Source organism: Lethenteron reissneri, chromosome 66 (genome assembly GCF_015708825.2).
Source record: "Lethenteron reissneri isolate LAM-NWPU_2019-01 chromosome 66, ASM1570882v1, whole genome shotgun sequence".
Lineage (NCBI taxonomy): Eukaryota > Metazoa > Chordata > Hyperoartia > Petromyzontiformes > Petromyzontidae > Lethenteron > Lethenteron reissneri.
Genome location: NC_083844.1, coordinates 6,366,000 through 6,378,499, shown reverse-complemented (window position 1 = coordinate 6,378,499; position 12,500 = coordinate 6,366,000). Strand labels below are relative to the sequence as shown.

The window sequence follows — 12,500 nt, the reverse complement described above, 5'->3', positions numbered from 1 at the left end:
ACTCTGAGTCTCCCCGTGTCTCCCCGTGTCTCCCCGAGTGAGTCTCCCCGAGTGAGTCTCCCCGTGTCTCCCCGTGTCTCCCCGTGTCTCCCCGAGTGAGTCTCCCCGAGTGAGTCTCCCCGTGTCTCCCCGTGTCTCCCCGTGTCTCCCCGAGGTCTCCCCCTCTGAGTCTCCCTGCGTCTCCCCGAGTGTCTCCCCGAGTGTCTCCCCGTATCTCCCCGTGTCTCCCCGCGTCTCCCCGCGTCTCCCCGCGTCTCCCCGCGTCTCCCCGAGTGTCTCCCCGTGTCTCCCCGAGTGACTCCCCGTGTCTCCCCGTGTCTCCCCGAGTGTCTCCCCCTCTGAGTCTCACTCTGAGTCTCCCAGAGTGTCTCCCCGTGTCTCCCCGAGTGACTCCCCGTGTCTCCCCGTGTCTCCCCGAGTGTCTCCCCCTCTGAGTCTCACTCTGAGTCTCCCAGAGTGTCTCCCCGAGTGTCTCCCCCTCTGAGTCTCCCCGTGTCTCCCCGTGTCTCCCCGTGTCTCCCCGTGTCTCCCCCTCTGAGTCTCCCCGTGTCTCCCCGTGTCTCCCCCTCTGAGTCTCACTCTGAGTCTCCCCGTGTCTCCCCGAGTCTCTCCCCGTGTCTCCCCGTGTCTCCCCAAGTGTCTCCCCCTGTGAGTCTCACTCTGAGTCTCCCCGTGTCTCCCCGTGTCTCCCCGAGTGTCTCCCCGTGTCTCCCCAAGTGTCTCCCCCTGTGAGTCTCACTCTGAGTCTCCCCGTGTCTCCCCGAGTGTCTCCCCCTCTGAGTCTCACTCTGAGTCTCCCCGTGTCTCCCCGAGTGTCTCCCCCTCTGAGTCTCACTCTGAGTCTCCCCGTGTCTCCCCGTGTCTCCCCGAATCTCTCCCCGTGTCTCCCCGTGTCTCCCCGTGTCTCCCCAAGTGTCTCCCCCTGTGAGTCTCACTCTGAGTCTCCCCGAGTGTCTCCCCGAGTGTCTCCCCCTCTGAGTCTCACTCTGAGTCTCCCCGAGTGTCTCCCCGTGTCTCTCCGTGTCTCCCCCTCTGAGTCTCCCCGTGTCTCCCCGTGTCTCCCCCTCTGAGTCTCACTCTGAGTCTCCCCGTGTCTCCCCGTGTCTCCCCGTGTCTCCCCCTCTGAGTCTCCCCGTGTCTCCCCGAGTGTCTCCCCCTCTGAGTCTCACTCTGAGTCTCCCCGTGTCTCCCCGTGTCTCCCCGAGTGTCTCCCCCTCTGAGTCTCACTCTGAGTCTCCCCGTGTCTCCACGTGTCTCCCCGAGAGTCTCCCCGTGTCTCCCCGAGTGTCTCCCCGAGTGTCTCCCCCTCTGAGTCTCACTCTGAGTCTCCCCGTGTCTCCCCGTGTCTCCCCGAGTGTCTCCCCGTGTCTCCCCGAGTGTCTTCCCGAGTGTCTCCCCCTCTGAGTCTCACTCTGAGTCTCCCCGTGTCTCCCCGTGTCTCCCCCTCTGAGTCTCCCCGTGTCTCCCCCTCTGAGTCTTACTCTGAGTCTCCCCGTGTCTCCACGTGTCTCCCCGAGAGTCTCCCCGTGTCTCCCCGAGTGTCTCCCCGAGTGTCTCCCCCTCTGAGTCTCACTCTGAGTCTCCCCGTGTCTCCCCGTGTCTCCCCGAGTGTCTCCCCGTGTCTCCCCGAGTGTCTTCCCGAGTGTCTCCCCCTCTGAGTCTCACTCTGAGTCTCCCCGTGTCTCCCCGTGTCTCCCCGAGTGTCTCCCCGTGTCTCCCCGAGTGTCTCCCCGAGTGTCTCCCCCTCTGAGTCTCACTCTGAGTCTCCCCGTGTCTCCCCGAGTGTCTCCCCGAGTGTCTCCCCCTCTGAGTCTCACTCTGAGTCTCCCCGTGTCTCCCCGTGTCTCCCCGTGTCTCCCCGTGTCTCCCCGAGTGTCTCCCCCTGTGAGTCTCACTCTGAGTCTCCCCGTGTCTCCCCGAGTGTCTCCCCGTGTCTCCCCGTGTCTCCCCCTCTGAGTCTCCCCGTGTCTCCCCGTGTCTCCCCCTCTGAGTCTCACTCTGAGTCTCCCCGTGTCTCCCCGAGTGAGTCTCCCCGAGTGAGTCTCCCCGTGTCTCCCCGTGTCTCCCCGAGGTCTCCCCCTCTGAGTCTCCCTGCGTCTCCCCGAGTGTCTCCCCGAGTGTCTCCCCGTATCTCCCCGTGTCTCCCCGCGTCTCCCCGCGTCTCCCCGCGTCTCCCCGAGTGTCTCCCCGTGTCTCCCCGAGTGACTCCCCGTGTCTCCCCGTGTCTCCCCCTCTGAGTCTCCCCGTGTCTCCCCGTGTCTCCCCGTGTCTCCCCCTCTGAGTCTCACTCTGAGTCTCCCCGTGTCTCCCCGTGTCTCCCCGAGTGAGTCTCCCCGAGTGAGTCTCCCCGTGTCTCCCCGTGTCTCCCCGAGTGTCTCCCCCTCTGAGTCTCCCCGTGTCTCCCCGAGTGTCTCCCCGTGTCTCCCCCTCTGAGTCTCACTCTGAGTCTCCCCGTGTCTCCCCGTGTCTCCCCGAGTGAGTCTCCCCGAGTGAGTCTCCCCGTGTCTCCCCGAGTGTCTCCCCCTCTGAGTCTCCCCGTGTCTCCCCGAGTGTCTCCCCGTGTCTCCCCGTGTCTCCCCCTCTGAGTCTCACTCTGAGTCTCCCCGTGTCTCCCCGTGTCTCCCCGAGTGTCTCCCCGTGTCTCCCCGAGTGTCTTCCCGAGTGTCTCCCCCTCTGAGTCTCACTCTGAGTCTCCCCGTGTCTCCCCGTGTCTCCCCGAGTGTCTCCCCGTGTCTCCCCGAGTGTCTCCCCGAGTGTCTCCCCCTCTGAGTCTCACTCTGAGTCTCCCCGTGTCTCCCCGAGTGTCTCCCCGAGTGTCTCCCCCTGTGAGTCTCACTCTGAGTCTCCCCGTGTCTCCCCGTGTCTCCCCGTGTCTCCCCGTGTCTCCCCGAGTGTCTCCCCCTGTGAGTCTCACTCTGAGTCTCCCCGTGTCTCCCCGAGTGTCTCCCCGTGTCTCCCCGTGTCTCCCCCTCTGAGTCTCCCCGTGTCTCCCCGTGTCTCCCCCTCTGAGTCTCACTCTGAGTCTCCCCGTGTCTCCCCGAGTGAGTCTCCCCGAGTGAGTCTCCCCGTGTCTCCCCGTGTCTCCCCGAGTGTCTCCCCCTCTGAGTCTCCCTGCGTCTCCCCGAGTGTCTCCCCGAGTGTCTCCCCGTATCTCCCCGTGTCTCCCCGCGTCTCCCCGCGTCTCCCCGCGTCTCCCCGAGTGTCTCCCCGTGTCTCCCCGAGTGACTCCCCGTGTCTCCCCGTGTCTCCCCCTCTGAGTCTCCCCGTGTCTCCCCGTGTCTCCCCGTGTCTCCCCCTCTGAGTCTCACTCTGAGTCTCCCCGTGTCTCCCCGTGTCTCCCCGAGTGAGTCTCCCCGAGTTAGTCTCCCCGTGTCTCCCCGTGTCTCCCCGAGTGTCTCCCCCTCTGAGTCTCCCCGTGTCTCCCCGAGTGTCTCCCCGTGTCTCCCCGTGTCTCCCCCTCTGAGTCTCACTCTGAGTCTCCCCGTGTCTCCCCGTGTCTCCCCGAGTGAGTCTCCCCGTGTCTCCCCGAGTGAGTCTCCCCGAGTGAGTCTCCCCGTGTCTCCCCGTGTCTCCCCGAGTGTCTCCCCCTCTGAGTCTCCCCGTGTCTCCCCGAGTGTCTCCCCGTGTCTCCCCGTGTCTCCCCCTCTGAGTCTCACTCTGAGTCTCCCCCGTGTCTCCCCGTGTCTCCCCGAGTGAGTCTCCCCGAGTGAGTCTCCCCGTGTCTCCCCGTGTCTCCCCGAGTGTCTCCCCCTCTGAGTCTCCCCGTGTCTCCCCGAGTGTCTCCCCGTGTCTCCCCGTGTCTCCCCCTCTGAGTCTCACTCTGAGTCTCCCCGTGTCTCCCCGTGTCCTCCCCGAGTGAGTCTCCCCGAGTGAGTCTCCCCGTGTCTCCCCGTGTCTCCCCGAGTGTCTCCCCCTCTGAGTCTCCCCGTGTCTCCCCGAGTGTCTCCCCGTGTCTCCCCCTCTGAGTCTCACTCTGAGTCTCCCCGTGTCTCCCCGTGTCTCCCCGAGTGAGTCTCCCCGAGTGAGTCTCCCCGTGTCTCCCCGTGTCTCCCCGAGTGTCTCCCCCTCTGAGTCTCCCCGTGTCTCCCCGAGTGTCTCCCCGTGTCTCCCCGTGTCTCCCCCTCTGAGTCTCACTCTGAGTCTCCCCGTGTCTCCCCGTGTCTCCCCGAGTGAGTCTCCCCGAGTGAGTCTCCCCGTGTCTCCCCGTGTCTCCCCGAGTGTCTCCCCCTCTGAGTCTCCCCGTGTCTCCCCGAGTGTCTCCCCGTGTCTCCCCGTGTCTCCCCCTCTGAGTCTCACTCTGAGTCTCCCCGTGTCTCCCCGTGTCTCCCCGAGTGAGTCTCCCCGAGTGAGTCTCCCCGTGTCTCCCCGTGTCTCCCCGAGTGTCTCCCCCTCTGAGTCTCCCCGTGTCTCCCCGAGTGTCTCCCCGTGTCTCCCCGTGTCTCCCCCTCTGAGTCTCACTCTGAGTCTCCCCGTGTCTCCCCGTGTCTCCCCGAGTGAGTCTCCCCGAGTGAGTCTCCCCGTGTCTCCCCGTGTCTCCCCGAGTGTCTCCCCCTCTGAGTCTCCCCGTGTCTCCCCGAGTGTCTCCCCGTGTCTCCCCGTGTCTCCCCCTCTGAGTCTCACTCTGAGTCTCCCCGTGTCTCCCCGTGTCTCCCCGAGTGAGTCTCCCCGTGTCTCCCCGCGTCTCCCCGTGTCTCCCCGCGTCTCCCCGTGTCTCCCCGCGTCTCCCCGTGTCTCCCCGCGTCTCCCCGCGTCTCCCCGTGTCTCCCCGAGTGTCTCCCCGTGTCTCCCCGTGTCTCCCCGTGTCTCCCCGTGTCTCCCCCTGTGATTCTCCCCGTGTCTCCCCGTGTCTCCCCGTGCCTCCCCGTGTCTCCCCGTGTGAGTGTCTCACCGGAAGATGACGTGCAGGTTCGTTCCGTATGCGAGGTGCTCCTCCTGGTTGCAGTCGGCAGGACCCGGGTTCTGGCTGCGGTCCCACTTGGTGATGAAGCTCTGCCCATCGCCAACATCAACAACATCATCAACAACATCAACATCATCATCAACATCATCAACATCAACATCACCAACAACATCAACAACATCACCAACATCAACATCATCACCAACATCACCAACAACATCAACATCAACATCACCAACATCAACATCATCAACAACATCAACATCAACATCAACATCACCAACAACATCAACAACATCAACATCAACATCACCAACAACATCAACAACATCACCAACATCAACATCATCACCAACATCACCAACAACATCAACATCAACATCATCAACATCATCATCAACATCAACATCACCAACAACATCAACAACATCAACAACATCATCAACATCAACATCACCAACAACATCAACAACATCACCAACATCAACATCATCACCAACATCACCAACAACATCAACATCAACATCATCAACATCATCAACACCATCAACATCACCAACAACATCAACAACATCACCAACATCATCAACATCATCAACATCAACAACATCAACAACATCAACATCATCATCATCATCAACATCACCAAAATCATCATCATCATCAACATCATCAACAACAACATCATCAACAACATCATCAACATCACCAACATCACCAACAACATCATCAACAACATCATCAACAACATCATCAACAACAACAACAACAACATCAACAACATCAACATCAACAACATCAACATCATCATCACCAACATCACCAACAACATCAACATCAACAACAACAACAACATCATCATCAACATCATCATCAACATCAACATCATCAACATCATCAACATCATCAACAACATCATCAACATCACCATCATCAACATCATCAACATCATCATCAGCATCAACATCATCAACATCATCATCAACATCAACAACAACATCAACATCATCAACATCATCAACATCATCATCAACATCAACATCATCAACATCATCAACATCATCAACAACATCACCAACATCACCAACATCAACAACATCATCAACATCATCAACAACATCATCATCATCAACATCATCATCAACATCACCAACATCATCAACATCAACATCATCAACAACATCATCAACATCATCAACAACATCATCAACATCATCATCATCAACATCATCAACATCATCATCAACATCAACATCATCAACATCATCAACATCATCATCAACATCAACAACAACATCAACATCATCAACATCACCAACAACATCACCATCATCAACATCATCAACATCACCAACATCATCACCAACATCGTCAACATCACCAACAACATCAACAACAACATCAACATCATCAACATCACCAACAACATCACCAACAACATCAACATCACCAACAACATCATCAACAACATCAACAACATCACCATCAACATCTCCAACATCATCAACATCTCCAACATCTCCAACATCAACATCTACAACATCACCAACATCATCACCAACAACATCAACATCTCCAACATCAACATCAACAACATCAACAACATCACCAACATCATCACCAACATCATCAACATCACCAACATCATCAACATCACCAACATCATCACCAACACCAACATCATCACCAACATCATCAACATCACCAACATCACCAACATCATCAACATCATCAACATCACCAACATAACCAACATCATCAACATCACCAACAACATCACCATCATCAACATCATCAACATCATCACCAACATCGTTAACATCATCAACATCATCATCACCAACATCACCAACATCATCAACATCATCAACATCACCAACATAACCAACATCATCACCAATATCATCAACATCATCATCACCAACATCACCATCATCACCACCATCACCACCATCACCACCATCAACATCACCACCATCACCACCATCAACATCACCACCACCAGCATCATCAAACAAAGACAAAGATCCCCCGTGTAGCCTCTAACAGGCTGTAGGGGCAAGTGCTGTTAGTAGCCAGTAGCAGCAGCAACCTATGAAGGCTACCGGCACTGTGGCGGGTTCGTTGCGCGGCGCGGCGCTAACCACAACACCCACCGCTCACCACCACCACCACCAACATCGTCAGGGTCAGGGTTGTTCCATCAATGATTGATCTGTGGGTATTGATCATCAGGGTCAGGGTTGTTCCATCAATGATTGATCTGTGGGTATTGATCATCAGGGTCAGCGTTGTTCCATCAATGATTGATCTGTGGGTATTGATCGGCAGGGTCAGGGTTGTTCCATCGATGATTGATCGGTGGGTATTGATCATCAGGGTTGTTCCATCAATTATTGATCTTCAGGGTTGTTCCATCAATTATTGATCTTCAGGGTTGTTCCATCAATTATTGATCGGTGGGTATTGATCATCAGAGCCAGGGTTGCTCCGTAAATTATCAATCAGGGGGTATTGATAATCAGGGTCAGCGTTGTAACATCAATGATTGATCTGTGGGTATTGATCGTCAGGGTCAGGGTTGTTCCATCAATGATCGATCAGTGGGTATTGATAATCAGGGTCAGTGTTGTTACATCAATGATTGATCTGTGGGTATTGATCGTCTTGGTCAGGGTTGTTCCATCAATGATCGATCAGTGGGTATTGATAATCAGGGTCAGCGTTGTAACATCAATGATTGATCTGTGGGTATTGATCGTCTTGGTCAGGGTTGTTCCATCAATGATTGATCAGTGGGTATTGATCATCAGGGTTGTTCCATCAATGATCGATCGGTGGGTATTGATCATCAGGGTCAGGGTTGTTCCATCAATGATCGGTCGGTGGGTATTGACCGTGTATTGATCATCAGGCCCGGGGTATTACCTCGAGGATGAGTGCCACGAAGAGGTTGACCCAGATGACGGAGGAGACAAACCACCAGCACACAAAGTAGAGCTGAGACCACCTGCAGGGAGACACACGGAGACACGTGGAGACACGCGGAGACACGCGGAGACACGCGGAGACACGTGGAGACAAACCACCAGCAGACAAAGTAGAGCTGAGACCACCTGCACAGAGACACAGGGAGACACACAGAGACACGTGGAGACACACAGAGAGACACAGAGACACAGTGAGACACACAGTGAGACACACAGAGACACACAGAGACACACAGAGACACAGGGAGACACACAGTGAGACACACAGAGACACACAGAGACATACAGAGACACACAGAGACACACAGAGACACAGTGAGACATACAGAGACACACGGAGATACACAGAGACACACAGAGACAAACCACCAGCAGACAAAGTAGAGCTGAGACCACCTGCAGGGAGACACACAGAGACACACAGAGACACGCGGAGACACGTGGAGACACACGGAGACACACGGAGACACGTGGAGACACGGAGACACAGGGAGACACACAGAGACACACAGAGACACGCGGAGACACAGAGAGACACACAGAGACACACGGAGATACATGGAGACAAACCACCAGCACACAAAGTAGAGCTGAGACCACCTGCAGAGAGACACGTGGAGACACACGGAGACACGTGGAGACACGCGGAGACACGTGGAGACACGAGGAGACACAGGGAGATAGACATAGACACACAGAGACACGCGGAGACACACAGAGACACAGTGAGACATACAGAGACACGTGGAGACACGTGGAGACACAGAGAGACACACAGAGACACGCGGAGACACGCGGAGACACGTGGAGACACGCGGAGACACGTGGAGACACGCGGAGACACAGGGAGATAGACATAGACACACAGAGACACGCGGAGACACACAGAAACACAGTGAGACATACAGAGACACGTGGAGACACGTGGAGACACAGAGAGACACACAGAGACACGCGGAGACACGCGGAGACACGTGGAGACACGTGGAGACACGCGGAGACACAGAGGCACACAGTGAGACACAGAGACACACGGAGACACGCGGAGACACGCGGAGACACGTGGAGACACGCGGAGACACGTGGAGACACGAGGAGACACAGGGAGATAGACATAGACACACAGAGACACGCGGAGACACACAGAGACACAGTGAGATATACAGAGACACGTGGAGACACGTGGAGACACAGAGAGACACACAGAGACACGCGGAGACACGCGGAGACACGTGGAGACACGTGGAGACACGCGGAGACACAGAGCCACACAGTGAGACACAGAGACACACGGAGACACGCGGAGACACGCGGAGACACGCGTGGAGACACGGAGACACAGGGAGACACGTGGAGACACGTGGAAACACACAGAGACACACAGAGACACGTGGAGACACGGAGACACAGGGAGACACGTGGAGACACGCGGAGAGACATACAGAGACACGCAGAGACACAGAGACACACAGAGACACACAGAGAGACACGTGGAGACACGGAGACACAGGGAGACACGTGGAGACACGCGGAGAGACATACAGAGACACGCAGAGACACAGAGACACACAGAGACACAGAGAGACACAGAGACATACAGCGACACACAGAGACACACAGAGACACGCGGAGACACACAGAGACACACAGAAACACACAGAGACACACAGAGACACACAGCGACACACAGAGACACGTGGAGACACGTGGAGACACGTGGAGACACACAGAGACACAGTGAGACACACAGAGACACACAGAAAGACACGTGGAGACACGTGGAGACACGTGGAGACACGTGGAGACACGCGGAGAGACATACAGAGACACGCAGAGACACAGAGACACACAGTGAGACGCACAGAGACTCGTGGAGACACACAGAGACACAGTGAGACACACAGAGACACGCAGAGACACAGAGACACACAGAGACACGTGGAGACACAGAGACACGTGGAGACACACAGAGACACGCGGAGACACACAGAGACACGCAGAGACACACAGAGACACAGTGAGACATACAGAGACACGGAGACACACAGAGACACACAGAGACACGTGGAGACACACGGAGACACGTGGAGACACGTGGAGACACACAGAGACACGTGGAGACACACAGAGACACGTGGAGACACAGTGAGACACGCAGAGACACGTGGAGACACGTGGAGACACGTGGAGACACACGGAGACACATGGAGACACACAGAGACACGGAGACACACAGAGACACACAGAGACACACAGAGACACGCGGAGACACGTGGAGACACGGAGACACAGGGAGACACGTGGAGACACGCGGAGAGACATACAGAGACACGCAGAGACACAGAGACACACAGAGACACACAGAGAGACACGTGGAGACACGGAGACACAGGGAGACACGTGGAGACACGCGGAGAGACATACAGAGACACGCAGAGACACAGAGACACACAGAGACACAGAGAGACACAGAGACATACAGCGACACACAGAGACACACAGAGACACGCGGAGACACACAGAGACACACAGAAACACACAGAGACACACAGAGACACACAGCGACACAGAGACACGTGGAGACACGTGGAGACACGTGGAGACACACAGAGACACAGTGAGACACACAGAGACACACAGAAAGACACGTGGAGACACGTGGAGACACGTGGAGACACGTGGAGACACGTGGAGACACGCGGAGAGACATACAGAGACACGCAGAGACACACAGACACACAGTGAGACACACAGAGACTCGTGGAGACACACAGAGACACAGTGAGACACACAGAGACACGCAGAGACACAGAGACACACAGAGACACGTGGAGACACAGAGACACGTGGAGACACACAGAGACACGCGGAGACACACAGAGACACGCAGAGACACACAGAGACACAGTGAGACACACAGAGACAAGGAGACACACAGAGACACACAGAGACACGTGGAGACACACGGAGACACGTGGAGACACACAGAGACACGTGGAGACACGTGGAGACACGTGGAGACACACGGAGACACATGGAGACACACAGAGACACGGAGACACACAGAGACACACAGAGACACACAGAGACACGCGGAGACACGTGGAGACACGTGGAGACACAGGGAGACACACAGAGACACACAGAGACACGCGGAGACACACAGAGACACAGTGAGACATACAGAGACACGGTGGAGACACACAGAGACACAGAGATACACAGAGACACGTGGAGACACACAGAGACCCACAGAGACACACAGAGACATACAGAGACACGTGGAGACACGCGAAGATACACGGAGATACACGGAGACAAACGGGGAGACACGTGGAGACACACAGAGACACGTGGAGACACACAGAGACCCACAGAGACACACAGAGACATACAGAGACACGTGGAGACACGCGAAGATACACGGAGATACACGGAGACAAACGGGGAGACACGGGGAGACACACAGAGATACACGGAGACACACAGAGACACACAGAGACACGGAGACACACGGGAAGACACGGGGAGACACACAGAGAGATACAGAGACCCACACAGACACACAGAGACACAGTGAAGACACACAGAGACACAGTGAGACACACAGAGACACACAGAAACACGTGGAGACACGTGGAGACACACAGAGACACACAGAGACACGCGTAGACACACAGAAACACACAGAGACACACAGCGACACACAGCGACACACAGAGAGACACAGAGACACACAGACACACATAGAGACACACAAACACACAGAGACACACAGACACACACAGAGACACACAGAGACACACAAACACACAGAGACACGCAGAGACACAGCGACACGCGGGGGCACGGTGCGTGTGTATGCCCATCATGGAGAGAGTGGAGGGAGTGGAGAGAGAGTGGAGAGAGTGGAGAGTTTCCTGCTAGTTGGGCAGCGTTCTCATGACCGGCTCCGGTTTCACAGCGGAGGTCTCGCTCCGAATCAGCCGCCAGCGCCGTTATCTTCCCATCGGCTGCGTTTCTCTCCGCACGAAGCTTCGGGGGTGTTGATAATTGTTTTTTTACCCTTTTATCTGGCGACAAAACTGTCACCTTTTTAAATCCTTTATATTAAGTTCACTTGCTTGCTTGCTTGCTTACGACCGTGCAAATCTTTCGGTCGTTTTTTAACCCACTTCCCGTGATCCAATCGAGCTGACATTTTACACACAGACTCGTTGTGTGAGACAATTAATGTTCGTGAAATTCTTTTCCCAAAATTTTACACTGTTTAGGGAAAACAAATTAAATATTTAATTACCAATTGTTTAATGCTGCCAGACAATCATCTGACCCATAGGTGGCAGCCATCTCAAGCCAGAGGACGAGAGGACTCTAGCCACCCCGATGCCACGTATATAAAGGATTTATAGTGAAAAACTTTGTTTTTACGGGTTAATTTTTTTGTTACAAGGAGTCAAGTTTGCAAAGACCACAATACCTGCAGTCATAATACAAACAAAAAACACAACTCTGATAATGATATGCGTTGTCCTTGAAGTTCATTGGTCCACACCCGAGACAGCTTTCCTTAGAGCCTAGTCTCACTTGGTGTTGGACCAGATGACGCC

General features: G+C 55.4%; 1 long non-coding RNA gene across 1 annotated transcript in view; it reads right to left on the bottom strand.

The window, feature by feature from the left end:
• Window positions 1–7,939, bottom strand: part of LOC133359876 (uncharacterized) — a 15,367-nt gene extending 7,428 nt beyond the window's left edge. The window contains exons 1-2 of the long non-coding RNA XR_009757197.1: window positions 7,829–7,939; window positions 4,889–4,989 (exon numbers count right to left, since the gene is read on the bottom strand). This is a non-coding gene — a long non-coding RNA (uncharacterized LOC133359876). The remainder of the gene's footprint in view (window positions 1–4,888; window positions 4,990–7,828) is intronic.
• Between the last annotated feature and the right edge of the window lie 4,561 nt (window positions 7,940–12,500).